The sequence below is a fragment of the Heliangelus exortis genome, chromosome 2, assembly GCF_036169615.1.
Source record: "Heliangelus exortis chromosome 2, bHelExo1.hap1, whole genome shotgun sequence".
Classification (NCBI taxonomy): Eukaryota; Metazoa; Chordata; class Aves; order Apodiformes; family Trochilidae; genus Heliangelus; species Heliangelus exortis.
Genome location: NC_092423.1, coordinates 1,931,641 through 1,939,522, shown reverse-complemented (window position 1 = coordinate 1,939,522; position 7,882 = coordinate 1,931,641).

Below are 7,882 nucleotides of genomic sequence, written 5' to 3'. Positions count from 1 at the left end.
AAAAATACTCCTCATGTGTGACTGTAGCTCAAATGAAGGTGAGAAGAACACTAAGTAATGGAATCCCAGACCCAAATCCGTGTAAAAGTTAAGGAAAAGTTTAGACATGGTCTCAGAACATGGTCTAAATCTATTTACAACTAAATCTATTCCTCTACTAAAAAACCAACCCAGCCAACTACCTCTAGACCCACCAAAGCACCCACCCAACCTCCTATAACCCCCCCAAGCATCTCCAGAGCCACCACCCACCCACCCAAACATCTTTAGGAGCACCCAATCACCACCAAAATGCCTTCAGAGCCACCTAAAATGCCCCAGCTCTGCTTAAGATGCCACTGGGTGGCTGCCCCCGTTGTCAGATGAAAAGTTGCATCAGGGTTCAGTCTGAAGCTGCTGAACCCAAGACCATTAACAGCTCCAGGTAAGGAAAATGAGGTTCTCAGGGAGAACATGGGAGGATGTTAAAAGTCTGGAACCACAAAAAATGCTCTTTAGCCAACCCAGGAGCCCCTCAGGCACAAGCAAGCCTCATGACCATGGCAACAGAGATATCTACCCCACAATTTACCTTCTTCAGCTCCCACACTTGAATTCAATCATTATGATAAGTTTGGTTTTTTTTCCTAAATACCCATTACATTGGCCCTTGACCTATGAAGCCACAGATCAATTATAATTACTATTTTTTTTTTAAAAATGTTGCATCTGGACCCTTCCAGGCTTTCCCATCACTCAACAAGTTTTCTACATGAAGATCCAGATGGGTCACCTCCTCCTGGTGAGGACACTTGAGCATTTATTTGAAGCTCCTGAACCACCTGTAGCCTGCAGCTGGGTGTAATCACATGCAATTAGGGATAAATATTGTTAGTTTTTTGGTTTGTTTTTTTTTTTTTTCAAAGCCCAGCCATGCTGCAGGAAAAGCAGGAACATCAATCAAGCCTCATTAGAAGGTGGATTTATAGAAAAACAACAAAAAAACCCGAATGAAAACAAGAAGGAAGATTGAAGAAGGAAGGAAAAGGAAAGGGGAAAGGGACAAGAAAAAGGGACAGGAAAAAGGGGACAGGAAAAGGGGACAGGAAAAGGGGACAGGAAAAGGGGACAGGAAAAGGGGACAGGAAAAGGGGACAGGAAAAGGGGACAGGAAAGGGGGACAGGAAAGGGGGACAGGAAAGGGGGACAGGAAAGGGGGACAGGAAAGGGGGACAGGAAAGGGGACAGGAAAGGGGACAGGAAAGGGGACAGGAAAGGGGACAGGAAAGGGAAAAGGAAAGGGAAAAGGAAAGGGAAAAGGAAAGGGAAAAGGAAAGGGAAAAGGAACAGGGAAAAGGGAATAGGGAAAAGAAGGGAAAAGGGAATAGGGAAAAGAAGGGAAAAGGAAAGGGAAAAGGGACAGGGAAAAGGGAACAGGGAAAAGAAGGGACAGGAAAAAGAAGGGACAGGAAAAAGAAGGGACAGGAAAAAGAAGGGACAGGAAAAAGAAGGGACAATAAAGGAAAAAGGAAAGGGAAAAGGAAAGGGAAAAGGAAAGGGAAAAGGAAAGGGAAAAGGAAAGGGAAAAGGAAAGGGAAAAGGAAAGGGAAAAGGGACAGGAAAAAGGGACAGGAAAAAGGGACAGGAAAAAGGGACAGGAAAAAGGGACAGGAAAGGGAAAAGGAACAGGGAAAAGGAACAGGGAAAAGGAACAGGGAAAAGGAACAGGGAAAAGGAACAGGAAAAAGAAGGGACAGGAAAAAGAAGGGACAATAAAGGAAAAAGGAAAGGGAAAAGGGACGGGAAAAAGGGACGGGAAAAAGGGACGGGAAAAAGGGACGGGAAAAAGGGACGGGAAAAAGGGATGGGAAAAAGGGACGGGAAAAAGGGACGGGAAAAAGGGACAGGAAAGGAAAAGGAACAGGGGAAAGGGAACAGGGGAAAGGGAACAGGGGAAAGAAGGGACAGGAAAAAGAAGGGGCAATAAGGGGAAAAGGAAAGGGAAAAGGGACAGGAAAAAGGGACGGGAAAAAGGGACGGGAAAAAGGGACGGGAAAAAGGGACGGGAAAAAGGGATGGGAAAAAGGGACGGGAAAAAGGAAAGGAAAGGAAAAAGGAAAAGAAAGGAAAAAGAAGGACTAGGAAAATCAGTGCCTTTTACAATCTTTCTTTTCTGCTGCTGAGGAATGAAACTCCTGTTCCCAGCAGCTCTCCCCTTTTCCCTCTGCTTTCTCCCACCACCACCACTGACAGTTTCTGCCTGTCTGAAATGAATCAGACACAAAGCAATCACAAATATATAAATATATGTATTATTTTTAGTTACAAGAGCCAGTGTCAAGCTGTTCTGACCTAAAATTGCAAACCTGCCAGGGAGCAATTTACTGCTTTGGGGTTTAGCTGATGTTTTACAGCCCTGAGTGTCTGATAGCAGCTCAGATCTGGCTCCTTTTGGAGTTTTTCCTCCTCTCAGCCCTTGCTGGGCTCTCAGAGAAGCTTCAAAGGTGATGCTGAACAAAATGAAGAGATCCTTTCTTCAGTGCAGCTCTGGGAATGGGGCAGCAATGGACCTCCAGCTCCCCCAAAGAAGCCACTTGATCCCTAGGACATCCCCAAAATCCTCCTTTCCCTGCTCCTGCTCCCAGAAGTTGAGCAAAGAGCTGGATGGCAAGGGCAGGATTTACCAGCTCTAAATTTGGCACCCAGTAACCAGACACCCAAATCTGAGCTCCTCACTGCAGGTCCCACTAATAATCACTGAAGAGAAATAATAATTTATTCATCAGGTCCAGATAAGTTTCCTGGATGACACAAAGAGCCCCATGGAAGTGCCACTTTCTCTCAGGCATAAATAACCTGGGAATAATTAACTCAGGTTTAATTAATTGCACCACCTATTTTTAAGCACCTAAGGAAGGCCACAGGTTTTTTCTTTAGAGGGAGAGGTTTAACCTGAATGAAAAGAGACAAAAAAAATAAAAAAATGTGTACAGCATTTCCATCTAGATGATTTTTAAAGGTCCCTTTCCACCCAAATCATTCTACGTTTCTATGATCCATCATTGCTGTTGGCCAGGACCTGGCTTCACTTCCCTAAATGTAGCACTTGAATCTTATTTTAAGCTCCTGTTTTCCAGCCACTGCTCCAGAGGGTGCAGATCTTCCATAAAACTTGGACATTAAGAGTTAGATATTAAATATTCCATAAAAAAAATATTAACCAAGACCTACGTTGTGGTCTCCTTTAAATTTTGGCTGCTAAACTAAGCCAGAAGTTTCTCTTCTCTAATTTGCAGATGCCACTAAGCTGGGGGTGAGTGAGGATCAGCTGGAAGGCAGGAGGGCTCTGCAGAGGGACCTGGACAGACTGGAGAGTTGGGCTGATCCCAACGGGATGAGGTTCAACACAACAACCCCATGGGGAGCTCCAGGCTGGGCACAGAGTGGCAGAAAGGGAGCTGGGAGTCTGGATTGCCAGGAAGCTGAAGAGGAGGCAGCAGTGTGCCCAGGTGGCCAAGAAGGCCAATGGCATCCTGGGCTGGCTCAGGAACAGCGTGGCCAGCAGGTCCAGGGAAGGGATTCTGCCCCTGTGCTCAGCCCTGGGGAGGCCACAGCTTGAGTCCTGTGTCCAGTTCTGGGCCCCTCAGCTCAGGAAGGAGCTTGAGGTGCTGGAGCAGGTCCAGAGAAGAGCAAGGAGGCTGGGAAGGGATCCAGCACAAGTCCTGTGAGGAAGGGCTGAGGGAGCTGGGGGTGTTGAGGCTGGAGAAGAGGAGGCTCAGGGGAGACCTCATCACTCTCTCCAACTCCCTGAAAGGAGGTTGGAGCCAGGGGGGGGTTGGGCTCTTTTCCCAGGCAACTCTCAGCAAGACAAGAGGGCACAAGAGGTCTCAAGTTGTGCCAGGGGAGGTTTAGGTTGGACATTAGAAAGAATTTCTTTCTGGAGAGGGTGCTCAGCCATTGGAATGGGCTGCCCAGGGAAGGGGTGGATTCTCCATCCCTGGAGATACTTCAAAAGAGCCTGGATGTGGCACTCAGTGCCATGGGCTGGGAACCACGGGGGGAGTGGATCAAGGGTTGGACTTGATGAGCTCTGAGGTCCCTTCCAACCCAGCCAGTTCTATGATTCTCCTAAGTTACACACTTTCATCCCAGAGCCTCCTTGTTATCCCTATCTACTCAATTCCATTTTCCTGGAGCCCAAACTTGTTCCTGTGTAGGCATTATCCAGACAGCTGAGTGGTAGTGATGTTGTAGTGAAGTTCACCTCATCTTTTACATCTTTTTCTTTGATACATTCTCATCTGCTTCCCTTCAAAAAAATCATTCCCTTTGGAATTCTTAACCCAAGCATTGCTAATACTGCTTCTTGCCTGCATGTTGTGTTTCTAGCAGCTTCCTTCACCTAAAGATGATTCCTCTGAAGGCTGATAAACTTTAGAAAAAAAGTTTTCTTCACTTCCTGCAGCCTTTTGTTTAGTACAACTGCTTTACATACTAACACAGTCGTGTAGTTTCTACACCACCTGGAACCTCTTCCACATCTGGACCACCCTGGTGACCCAGAACACAAATTCATCCTTGATGGAACTAATTGGGTATTTCTTTTTTTTACCCCTCCTTCAGGACAGCATCAGAATTGAGTGGTCACAGTTTCATCCCTGCTGTGTTTCACCTCCTTCCATCTCCCTCTCCCTGATCCAACCATTCTGCTTTTCTTGCCATTTCTTGCCAAGCACAAATCACCAGCTGCAATTTCTTGCTATTTAGTTGCTCCTAAGAATTACTCTCCTTAAAGAGGTTTTCCCACACAAACTGGAAGGGGTCATCTCCAAAAGCCAAGAGGACCAGATGGGGGCCAGGGTTGCATCTTTTAACCCACCTGGGAGCTTTAGATCTCTGAGGTCAGCATTTCTAATTAGACAAAAATTAGCTGAACCTAAAATGGTGCCTTGATCCCTCCCCAGGACTGTTGCCCACCACAGCTTCTTCAATTTCTTTATCACTGGATGCTTTTAAGGAGCAGAAAGAAACCCTCCAGTTGAAAAGGGAGATCTCCCAGTGTCAAGTATCAGATATTTGTATTTCTTTGAGTAACCTGGCCTGGTGGAAGTTGTCCCTGCCCATAGCAGAAGGCTTGGAATTAGTTGATCTTTCAGGTCCCTTCCAACCCAACCCATCCTAGAGCTCAGTTGGTGACTCTTTGGCTGTCCCAGCTCCCTCTCCAAGACCACACCACTCTGGCCAGACATCCTTTCTTCCCTTAATTCACCTGGAGCAATTTGGATGCCCCAGGAGCAGTCTCCAGGCTTGGGATGAAAGTGTTTGTCCCAAATCACCCTGAGCTGTCCTGGGTGGTGCTGAGGAGCCAAGAACCCAGCTCAGCCAACAATCCTCTTCACCACAGATGGATCCTGAGTAGGATGCCCTTGGGAGACAAAGCACTCCAGACAGGGCAGGAAGCATCCTTCATTAGGAAGAGACTAAAATATGGTTTGCATTGCACAAATAGGGAAGAAATTGGAGAGCAGCTCCAGCTGACTCTGTGCTCTCCATTACAGCTGCATTTGAGCAGCACTTTAATGGGCTGAGAAGGGAACTGCAGAGAATCAGATGGGTCTGCTTTGGGGATGTCATTGGTTTGGGTTTAAGAAATGTTTTCAGCTTCTCTCAAAAGGTTATTGGCAATTCAGCTCAGGTCCTGAGACTGGGTGTAAGGCAGTGAAGGTGTTTTGCTAACAACCCTCCTGAAAATTCATCTAGAAGGTTTCATCTGGGGTTTGCTGCACCACAACACATCCCAATATGAGGCTCATCAGCAGTGGGATTGTTAACCCTGGAGCCAAAAACCAAGAGAAAAAAATACTGCTTGTTGGTATAGAATCCCAGACTGGTTTGGGTTGGAAGGACCTTAAGGATCAAGATCCAACCCCCTTCGTGGGCAGGGACACCTCCCAGCAGCCCAGGTTGCTCCAAGCCTCATCCAACCTGGCCTGGAACACTTCCAGGGATGGGGCAGCCACAGCTTTTGAAGGTTGCCTGAAGCTGGTTCAGGTTGGATATCAGGAAGGATTTCCTCATAGAGAGGGTGATCAGGGATTGGGATGGGCTGCCCAGGGAAGTGATGGAGTCACCATCCCTGGAGGTGTTTAAGGAAAGGTTGGATGTGGCTCTTAGTGCCATGGGTTGGGTGGTGTGGTAGTGTTAGGTCATAGGCTGGACTTGATGATCTCAAGAGGTCTTTTCCAGCCTCAATAATTCTGTGGTTTTCTTGGCAAGCTGGCTCAGTGTCTCATGACACTCACCCCAAAGAATTTCTCCCTCCCTCCCTGCCCAAGATCTCTCCATCTCCCCTCTCCCAGCTGCAAACCCTTCCCCCTCGCAGGCTCCCATCCCTCCAGGCCCTTGTCCCAAGTCCCTCCCCAGCTTTCCTGGAGCCCCTTCAGGCACTGGAAGCTGCTCTAAGGTCTCCCCATTGCAGCCTTCTCTTCTCCAGCCTCAACACCCCCAACTCTCTCAGCCTGGCTCCAGAGCTGCTCCAGACAACCCTTGGATCATATTTGTGGCCCTTCATTGGATCAGCTCCATATCCTTCTGAAGTTGGGAACCCCAGAACTTGGACCTAGTACTCCAGCTGGGGTCCCATTAGAGCAGACCAGAGGGGGTGGAAAATCCCCTCCCTCTCCTTGCTGACCCCACTGCTGGTGATACAGCCCAGGACCTGGTTGGTTTCTGGGCTGCCAGCAGACACTGCTGGCTCATCTTGAGCTTTTCATCAACCAGAATCCTCAATTCTTCCTCCCCAAGGCTGCTCTCAATCCATTTCCCACCCAGCCCAGATTTGTGACCCAACCCATAACATCTCTGCCATCACCAGTGCCACAACATCACAAGAGATGGTTCAGAAAACTGCTTCACTGGCAGCTTAGGAGGATAAAATTTCCACCCAACACAGCTGATAAACATGTTCAGCCCCATTTCAGGGATGGAGAACTGAAACCCACAGGATGTAGAGGACTGAGACTGCACTGAGACTTCTGGTCCTCATTTGGCCAATTTTTTTGGCTGCTGTGGAGGTCTTCAGGTCCTTGTCCTGTTTCCATTTAACCAGTCACTCCAGAGATGTCTCTGGTATCAAAGGGATGGACCTGGGAGGCTCTTTGACCCAGACTGTCTATGCAGAGATGTTGAAGATCTTGCTCAACAGTCAGTAGAGCTGAGGTTGTAGTTCACTCCTCCCCAAATCACCACCAAACAGCACGAGGAGAGCTCACATCCTCCCCATCTTCACAAGATCAAGCTCTCATTCTTTTGTTGTGCCATTTTTAACCCATTTTTCTCATCTTCTTGTACTTAACTTTCAAAGCCTTTGTAGGAGCTGGAAATGCAAGTGTTGATCTTGTTGCATCAGACACTTCTTCAGCCAAATTCCCTCTTTTAGAAGATATGGACTAAATGGGACATTAGCACATCTTTCCTGACCTTTGGGAAAAGCCACAGAATTGAACCCAAAAACCTCCTGGTTAGCCCAAATAACTTCACCAAGTCATGTTTTCCTAAATGACAATCAGGCTTCACACATGACAACACCTGCAAGACAATTTAGGTCCCTTCACCAAAATTTGTCCTTAGTGCCTCAAAATACAGAAGCAAGATTGCTTAGAGAAGGTATTGCTTATGAATAGAAAAAAAAAAATATCATGGGAGGGGGATTTATGTTTCATTTTAATCCACTGCTAAATTGTTTCAGGATTTGTTTAATGGAGAACACCAGTAAAAAAAACTTGACTTCCTCCAAACAAGTGAAATTGAAAGAAAAAAGGACACAAGCCACTGACAAAAATTCACTTAGTGTTAAAGAGGAAAATATTTTTAAGGAACAGAAGTCTCTGGTACCATGTCCCCT